General features: G+C 42.3%; 1 protein-coding gene across 2 annotated transcripts in view; it reads right to left on the bottom strand.

The window, feature by feature from the left end:
- The window catches only part of ZNF423 (zinc finger protein 423), a 131,987-nt gene that overhangs the window by 106,752 nt on the left and 15,479 nt on the right, over window positions 1-9,756 (bottom strand). The gene's annotated exons all lie outside the window — the stretch shown is intronic.

Raw genomic sequence — 9,756 nt, 5'->3', positions numbered from 1 at the left:
GGGAGGGAGGGAGGGAAGGAGGAGAGATTGAAGGAAAGTGGATATATGAGGGAAGGAAGGAAGGAGGGGAGGGAGGCAGGAAGGGAGGGAAGAAGGGAAGGAAAGAAGGAAGGAAGGAAGGAAGAGGGAGGGAAGGAGAGGGGAGAGTGAATAGATGAGGGAAGGAAGGAAGGAAGGAAGGAAGGAAGGAAGGAAGGAAGGAAGGAAGGAAGGAAGGAAGGAAGGAAGGAAGGAAGGAAGGAAGGAAGGATGGACATCACATTTGAACTGGATTTTTCAAAATGTTTCAAAATGTAAGACCCCTTTCCAACAATAAGCTCCACATTTCCAGCGCTGTAACATAGATTTAGATAACCATGAGTTCTTTTTTTCCAGACCCTTTGATAAACCTTTATGCCATCAAACTGGAAGGCAATTACCCCAACCAAATCCCTAACAACACAGCTAACTTTTGCATATTCTGATTGAAACCAATGTTCTCTACTGGAATTGGGGGAAAGATCACGAAGAGCAGCTGAAACGCAAAGGAAATCCCAGAATGCTGAGCTTGTTCTAAATCCTTGTTCTAAATCGGGAGCAACATTATACTTCTAACGTGCAACTTAAAAGGTTCGGTGGCAATCGAATAAAATCTTCTGCAAAAGGACCCTTTCTAATGGGCAGCCTTGCAGCTTCGTAGGCCGGTTTACAGCCTCCCTGAGGCTCGCAGTTCAATTTCCGTTGACCTTTAATTAAAGACAATGCACTAAATTGACACCCAGAGATTTAAAACTGCAATATAAATTTGGCTCCATAACTAGCATCCAAATAATTTTTTTTGTTTGCCGCTTCCTCTTGCTTAAATGCAACGATTTAATAAGAAAGGTTGTTAACGACATGATAAATCTTGACTCTCGGTCCTTAAAAGAGGCTGAGTTAAAAAAAGAAAGAAAGAAAGAACAAAAAGGCTTGGCTAGGGTTTTGCACCGCTGTAAGGAAATAACCGAGAAGCACTACGGCTATCAAGTATGTTTCTCCTTTGTCTCCATCCTTCTAGATCAGGGGTGTCAAACTGACGGCCCACGGGCCGGACACGTCATCCCAAAACCGCGCCCACCCCATTGCTGGCAATGGAGAAAAAGCTCCGATACGTCGCATGACGTCACATGACGTCGCGAGTTTGACATGCCTGCTCTAGATAGTTCAGATAAGAACATTTCTCCTCCTAGGTCTCAGTCCGTCTAGGTAGTTCAAACAAGAAGTACCAACCATGAGCAGCAGAATGCACCTTGTAGGAGATGACCAGGCTGAGCCTGAGGGAGGGGTCAAATGCACCATAAGTCTTGAGTCTTTTCACACTCACAAGAGATCTAAGTCCAGCCCACCTTGAGTTCCCTTGACTCTTACCTACTGCCAATTTGCTTTAGCCGTTAGTAGCTCAGATTCTTGTAGAGAGCTTAAGCTTACAAACAAATCTTTATACCCCATTTGAGGCGCTTGGATCGTCTGATTTCCCTTCGGCTTTGATCTTCCAAGGGAAAACTGGATAGTCCTCCACCAAATCTGAACCAATCATGGCAGGTGCCAATACTGGAACTGCTAATGGGGATTGGTTGACGAACCTAATTGTGACTGTGGGAAAATTCCGCAAACTTTTCACCATATTGCGATGAAATGTCCTTCACGCCCCCCCTCAGAAGGTTCCTTAGATCCCTGCAAGTTCTACATCATCTTGAGGGTACTGCTGTTCCAATGGCTAAACAATCTAGGCTTATAGGCTTAGCCACTCTAATAACTGCTCATACATAATTAAATTTTATTCGTCATTTTATTCATCATTCGTAGTGTGCTTTTTAAAAAAAAATAATTAACTGTTCTAGTGTTTTATATTTTGATGGGCATGTTATAGGCCCGTGGTAGCGAACCTATGGCACACGTGTCACAGGTGGCACGCAGAGCTCTCTCTGTGGGCACGCGCACCGTCGCCCCAGTCCTAGGCCTTCAGCTGGGTTTTATAAAACCTTTTCACTTTAGGCCTTCGCCGCCGTGTGCAAAAAAAAAAAAAAGGTTCAATCAATCAATCAATTTCAACTTTTCGCGGGGAAAAAAAAGATCTCGCAAAGTTGGAATTGATTGATTGAACTTTCTAGTCCCACCCAGTCTGCCGTTACCACCACAGCCATGCCCAGCCAAAGGGCCACACCCACCCAATGGCCATGCCCACCCAGCACTCCCGATGATACAGAAGTGGGTTTTGGGTTGCAGTTTGGGCACTCGGTCTCTAAAAGGTTCACCATCACTGTTATAGGCTGTCTTTGTGAATTGTATGCATTAATGCTGTATTCTGAGATATTTGCCACACCCTTGTTGCTTCTGCAGGTTAAATTGTCTCTTCTTTGACCATTACCTAATCTGGGGGTTCCTTGGTGCTCTCTGAGCTTGCGTGTTTTCTTGAAGATGCTTCATTACCCAAACTTGGTAACATCATCAGAGGGGAGTTGCATTTGCTCTCTGTTTATGTACAACCCCCCTCCCTTCTAGCACTGATGATGCTACCTAGTTGAGTCATAAAAAGACTCACCTTTTCTGCAAGAAAACCACCAAGCTCAGAGAGCACCAAAGACCCCTCATTTCAACCCTGAGCTTACAAATATTCTCCTCTATCATTACCTAATTTGTAGTTCCGCCTGCTTCTCCTGTCTTTCAAAGAAGGACATTCTCACGGTTTACTACAGTAGGGCAGGTATGACTAGTTCTTATAGATGACACTGATCTGCTCAGACTTGCAAAGTGGCTTCAACCAATTTTTCCTTCCCCCTCTGTTTTGACCAGAGATCTGTGGTGGTCCATCAAATAGTCATTTTTCTACATATCTCACCAAAGAGAAGAATTGTGCTAACAAAAACACCCCAGCTTCAGCAGCCCAGGGGATAGACGACAGTGATGTATGCCTGGGACAGATCTCCAATGATCATCCTCACAGTAAATTCTGGTTATTTTAAACATGGCTTGTTGGACCAGGCATGATGGTTCGGCTCACTGGTAACATAATCATAAGCCATGGTTTATAAATCAGAAGGACCGGACCCCCCCCCCACACACACACACACAATGCGTTCCATTGCAAGCAGGGAGAAAGCACATGGTGGTATTACTCAATACTGGGTATCCAGCTACTGATTTCACAATTTTGCTCTAATTTGGCAGAAACTGAAGCTCTTCCCCAAGGCTTTGTGATGCTGCTTGGGTGGAACAAGGGAATGGATATCCCGGGCAAAAACTGCCTGCCAGTAAAAAAAAAAAACTCAGCACATCAAGGACACAAGGGTTCTTCCCCTTCAGGACAAGCCTTTTGTATGTTTGTGTAATCTCAGATTGATTTACATAGGATAAATGCTGAAGCACACATTCTCCTCTGCAATATTGTGAAGTGGTATCATCCCGGGAGGATTTAGACCATATGGTTGATGTAAACCAAAGGCAGAGACAGTGGCTGTTCCTCGGGGTTTTCTATAGTCACTGAAGAGAAAGCCCTGTTAGAAATTAAAAGTTGTATGCTGATCTTCCTTTCCAAATAAGTCCTCGGCTTATGACTGATCACTTAGTGACCGTTCAAAATTATGATGGACCCCCGAAAAGCTACTTACGACATAGTTTCAAAGTTCCAACCACAGACACAACACGAAGGCATCTACAGTAGTCAAGTCAAGTAGTTCTTGACTTACAACAGTTGGTTTCGTGACCAAGTTACAACGGCACTGAAAAAAGTGACTTATGACCGTGTTTCACACTCATGACCGTTATACCATCCCTGTGGTCACGTGATTTACATTCGGATGGTTGACAACTGACTCACACTTATGACGGTTGCGGGGTCCCCGGGATCATGTGATTCCGTTTTGTGACCTTCTGACAAGCAAAGTCAGTGAGGAAACCAGGTTCACTTAAACAACCACGTTACTAATTTAACAACTGCAGTGATTCACTTAACAAACGTGGGATGAAAAGTCATAAAATGGGGCAAAACTCACTTAACAAATTTCTCACTGAGCACCATAAATTTTGGGCTCAAAAGCTGAGGACTACTTGTACAATAAATCAAGAAGAATATTTGTAGCTCAGGGTTGAAATGTGGGGTCCTTGGTGCTCTCCGAGCTTGGTTGCTTTTTTGCAGACGTTTCATGACCCCAAGTAGGTAACATTATCAGTGCTGGTAGGGTAACATCATCACTAGGTAACATCACCACTAGCACTGATGACGTTACCTAGTTTGGGTAATGAAACGTCTGCAAGAAAATCATCAAGCACAGAGAGCACCAAGGATCCCACAGTCCTCCTCCTCCTCCTCCTCTTCCTCCTCCTCCACCTCCTCCTCGCAAATTCCACTCTCTTCTAGCACTGATGATGTTACCTAATTTAGGTAATAAAACGTCTGCAAGAAAACAACCAAGCATGGAGAGCACCAAGGACCCCACAGTCCTCCTCCTCCTCCTCTTCTTCCTCATCTTCCTCCTCTTCCTTCTCCTCTTCTTCCTTTTGGCATTTACTTCCGATTTCTGGGGGGGGGGGAACCAGCCCACAGCGAACAATGGTTTCACTTAATGACTGTGACGTTCACTTAATGACTGTGGTGTTCACTTAACAACCATCACAGAAAAGGTCATAAAAATCAAATCTGGCCATGCGCTGACCCGTTTTAGGATCGTGACAACTTGCATCGGTCATTGCCAGGCTCAACTGATATGGTATCAATTATCTAATTTTTTTTAAAAAAACGGTCAAAGACAGCAGACTCCAAGAAAATTTCACTCTGCCATTATAATTGAAGCTTCCCTTACACACATGCCTACAGAGTGTGCAAACTTTAAGGGAACTGTGCCACATTAATTAGCAGGTGTTGATGGATATCCAACCTCAGGTTATCTTCAGGCTGGTCACTGCTCAGAGCTCGCACCTGATTACCGAAGAGATGTTTGATTCAATCACTTTCTTTTTCTACCTCTGTATGCAAATAGGAAACCACTTGGAAATGTTTAAACAGGGCTAATCACAACCACCTATGAAAATTGATTTAGGGGGCTGAAAGGAATTTTAACACGGTTAAAAAGGAGCAGAAACAACAGGACGCTGAGATGACAGCCAATTACGAAGGTATCAGGCGAAATGAAAATGTTGACACAATAGCTGCAAAAAAAAAAATGTCAGTGAAAAGGATTCTTTCATTATTCAACTACCAAATGAAAGAAGGCTGGGGATAAAACGTAAAAAAGAAGAGAAAAGGAAAGAAGCAAAATGTGACTGAATGTATTAAGGAAAATTATGCTTTACTCTCAGGGACGTCAAGGAACAAAGCAACGTAGCGTTTGATCAAATGTGCTCAGGTAGAAGTGATGAAAGAGAGACCAAAGAAGGGGGCGCCAATATTTTTACAAAATCAGCTTTGTTCCAGAAGGGCTCCACCAAAAAGGAAGAAATATAAAGCTTGTAAATCTTGTTCATACATAACATAGGCTGGGTTCGTTGATTTATTTGTATCCCAACGGTATTATTTTTATAAATAACTCAAGGCGGTGAACCTATCCAAAACAACTTCCTCCTTCCATTTTCCCTACAACAACAACAACAACAACGTTGTGAGGTGGGTTGGACTGAGAGAAAGTGACTGGCTCAAAGTCACCCAGCCAGCTTTCAATGCTAAGGTGGGACTAGAACTCCCAGTCTCCTGGTGATTGGCCCAAGGTCACCCAGTTGGCTTTCATACCCAAGGTGGGACTAGAACTCACTGTCTCCTGGTGATTGGTCCAAAATCACCCAGATGGCTTTCATGTCTAAGGCAGGACTAGAACTCACTGTCTCCTGGTGATTGGCCCAAAGTCACCCAGCTAGCTTTCATGCCTAAGGGGGGACTAGAACTCCCAGTCTCCTGGTGATTGGCCCAAGATCACCCAGCTGGCTTTCATGCCTAAGGCAGGACTAGAATTCCCAGTCTCCTGGTGATTGACCCCAAGTCACCCAGCCCACTTTCATGGCTAAGGCGGGACTAGAACTCCCAACCTCCTGGTGACTGGCTCAAGTCACTCAGCTGGTTTTCATGCTTAAGGCGGAACTAAAATTAAGAACTTTTTTTTTTTGAAGTGCCTCCATCCTAAGCTATAGGTTTTTTTTTCTCAAGGAGGTAGTAGAAAGAAATATGATTTCAGTAGTCTAATCATGGATAAATAACAGCTTTCAAGAACGGTATCTCTTCATTGGAAAAAAAATTAAACCAATGTTCTCATCCAGTGTCCTTTTAAAAAGGAAAAAAAAATGGAAACAGAGGTGAACAGGTGGTGAATCTCTTGAACTACTTTAGGCCTCATTTAATGCCAGCTATCCTCTCAAGCCTGTCCAGGGAAAGCAAAATCAGAAGTGTGTTTCTTGTTTCCTCAGCTGCTGCAGTTTTTCGGGGCAAAAGAATTCCCACCTAAAAATCCCGGATTGGATAAATGAATACATCAAGAAACGAGCACATGCAGCCTATTTGTTCTTCACAGCCAATTAGCGTGTCTGCTTATTCAAAACATATAGGGATTTCAAAATAGGAAACATGGTTTCAATCAATTCTTCCAAAAAGACTTTTCCTTTGAGAATTTCCATTATCTCAGGTTTGTTTGTTTGTTTGTTTTTTTTAAAAAATCAATCCACCCAAACACCAGTCAAGTTTACTACCAGGATGCAAAGAATTGTGTTAAGACCAAAGAATAGGATGTTTTCAGTGGGAATGTCAAGTTGTAATATTGCCAATATCAGTATATGCCTTCCACTTTTTGTAGCTAACTGTACCTTTGCTTCTGCCTGCCTGCCTGCCTGCCTGCCTGCCTGCCTGCCTGCCTGCCTGCCTGCCTTTCTATCTATCTATCTATCTATCTATCTATCTATCTATCTATCTATCTATCTATCTATCTATCTATCTATCTATCTATCTATCTTACCTACCTACCTACCTACCTACCTATCATCTACCTACCTATCATCTACCTACCTACCTACCTACCTACCTACCTCTATCTATCTATCTATCTATCTATCTATCTATCTATCTATCTATCTATCTATCTATCTATCTATCTATCTATCTATCTATCTATCTATCTAATTTATATGGCCGCCCACTCACTCTCAGTGACTCTTGGTGGCTTACAAAAATAAAAACTCAATATACAAACAATAAAAACAATAACCCATCAACCTCCTGACGACAGCAGTCAGTCAAGCCACCCACTTGATGGGCTCCGTCCCACTCTGGGTTCCCCAGGCCCATTGGCAAAACCAGGTCTTCAGAGTCTTACGAAAGCGTGTCAAATTGAGGGCCAATCTAATCTCTATGAAGATGATGTTCCAAAGGACGGAGCCACCATGGAGAAGGTCCTTCTTCTGGGTCCCACCAGCTGGACCTCCTTAGGAGACAGGGCCTGCAACGTTCCTTGCCATCCTCCTCTGGTGGGTTGGATGGATGTAACCAGGAAGAAATGATCCTTCAGATAACTGGTCCCAAATCATGAAGGGATTTAAAGGTCACATGAATTGAACTGCACCCGGAAGCAAATTGGCAGCCAGTGCACTTATGCACACCTGGTTTTGCACACAACCATGCAAACTGCTGCATGGTGAACCAATTGGAGTTTCTGGATGCTTTTCAAGGGCAGCCCCATGTAGACCGTTTAAGGGTACCAAAAAGGTTTATGGAAGTAGGGAAGATCGTAAGGTTCCTCTCAAGTTCAAAAGTTTGCAATGGGTCCTGTAATATTTTAGATGAATTGAGACTGCAAATTCCCCAAACTGCCAGCTATCACGGGTCTTGAATTTATTTTGCAAAAGCTCTGTCCAGCACCATTTTGAAGAAAAGACCAGCATGTAGGGAATAACATCAAGGAAATAAGAGAGCAGAACTGTCCAATTCAAAGGAACAACAATGTGAAACATGATTTAATTAAAGAATACTGGATAGAGATTTAGAGTCTGTAATGTATCCATAATTAATTAACATAGTCAATTGTGAAGTCCAGAAATATGTTCATTTTCATGTAATGTTTCCAAAACCATCTGTCACGTTTTAAAGTTTAGCTGTCTTAATTCTTCCATGGTCCGCTATTCCTTTCCATATCAATTTCAAACTTCCCCAAGCCAGAATGTGTTGGGATTACAACCTCCATAATCCACATCCAGAATTCCCAGTAACAGCAATAAGAAGACCAGTGTTGGTTCACTTTTTTTTTTTCAAACGCTTTGGACTGCAACTGCCTTCAGCCTCAATTGACCTGGTAAATGCTTGGAAATAATAGAAAATATAATCCAGGGTATGAAAAAACAAAACCCATCCCAGATGAAAAAAGATAATGTAGAAATTTCTCAGATACTTAGTGCAACCCACAAACATGGACATTAACTTCATCTGAGATGGCAAAGTTTAAAAACTTGCAAGAACTAAGAATCCCGAACAACAATTTACAACACAGTCCCTTTCAGCAGTTCTGAGAAGGTTCCACACCCTTTTGTGTGGAACCTTCTCAGAACTCAGTGCAATGAGTTCAGTGCAAATGGGTGTGGGACCTTCTTGATTCCAAAGGAGAAGACAAAAAAGACAAGCACTTGTTCCTCATTGTTCAGAAATATAGAACCTGGAATTACTGAGTTATGGGAGGATAAAGCCTGCTTACGTGCTATAAAACTTTCTGAAAATAAGAATTGTTCAACAGTGGAATTCACAAGCTAGGGCAGTGATGATTAATCCCCTTTAAAGGATACTTACAGACCCAGAATGGAGAGTCATCTGAATGGGCAGGTTTGAATTCCTATACTAGAGCTTTTCTAATTCTACTTTGCTAAAGTAGAACTCTAGACTCAAATATTTCACTACAGGTATTATCTGTTAATTACTATCAATCCCAGAAGCAGAAAATAGCAGATCTTAAATGCAGGAGACAGTTATCAATGGCTGTCCAGTCTCTTCTTTAAAACCTCCAATGTTGGAGCATCCACAACTTCTGGAAGCAAGTCGTTCCACTGATTAATATTTTTAACTGTCAGAAAATTTATCCTTATTTCTAGTTTGGTTCTCTCCTTGATTAGTTTCCACCTGTTGCTTCTTGTCCTACTTACAGGTGCTTTGGAGACTAGGATGACCCTGTCTTCTTTGTGGCAGATATTGGAAGACTGCTATCATATCACCCATAGTCCTTCTTTTTATTAAACATACCCAATTCCCGCAACTGTTTTTCATATGTTTTAGCCTCCAGGCCCCTAATCATCTTTGTTGCTCTTCTCTGCACACTTTCTATACTCTCACCATCTTTTTTAATACCACGGCTATGAAAACTGGACATAGTATTCCAAGTGTGATCTTACCAAGGCATTATCAAGTGGTGTTACCACTTCATGTGATCTTGCTTCTATCCCTCTGTTCTTGTGTTATAGTCTACATCTCAAAAAGGAACTGTGGAGAAGGAACTTCTTTGATTTCTTCATCTTAAGACAGAAGAGGGGCCAATTTTCCATCTTAAATGCCTGCACATTACATGCTCCCTTCCTTTCTTTCTTAGTGGGGCGGGAAACATCTGCACCATTAGGCGTCTCCTATGATGTTACGTGCCAGCCTGACTGACTCCGACATCCCCTGTGGATTCAGATTCTGATGATGTCCATCACATCTAACATCTAACCACAGTTCAGGCAGAAGAAAGAAAGAAAGAAAGAAAGAAAGAAAGAAAGAAAGAAAGAAAGAAAGAAAGAAAGAAAGAA

This window comes from Protobothrops mucrosquamatus, unplaced genomic scaffold (assembly GCF_001527695.2).
Source record: "Protobothrops mucrosquamatus isolate PMUCROS unplaced genomic scaffold, P.Mucros_1.0 scaffold_144, whole genome shotgun sequence".
NCBI classification, from domain to species: Eukaryota; Metazoa; Chordata; class Lepidosauria; order Squamata; family Viperidae; genus Protobothrops; species Protobothrops mucrosquamatus.
The sequence above is the reverse complement of the archived record's forward strand: the minus strand, read 5'-3'. Positions and strand labels throughout refer to the sequence as shown.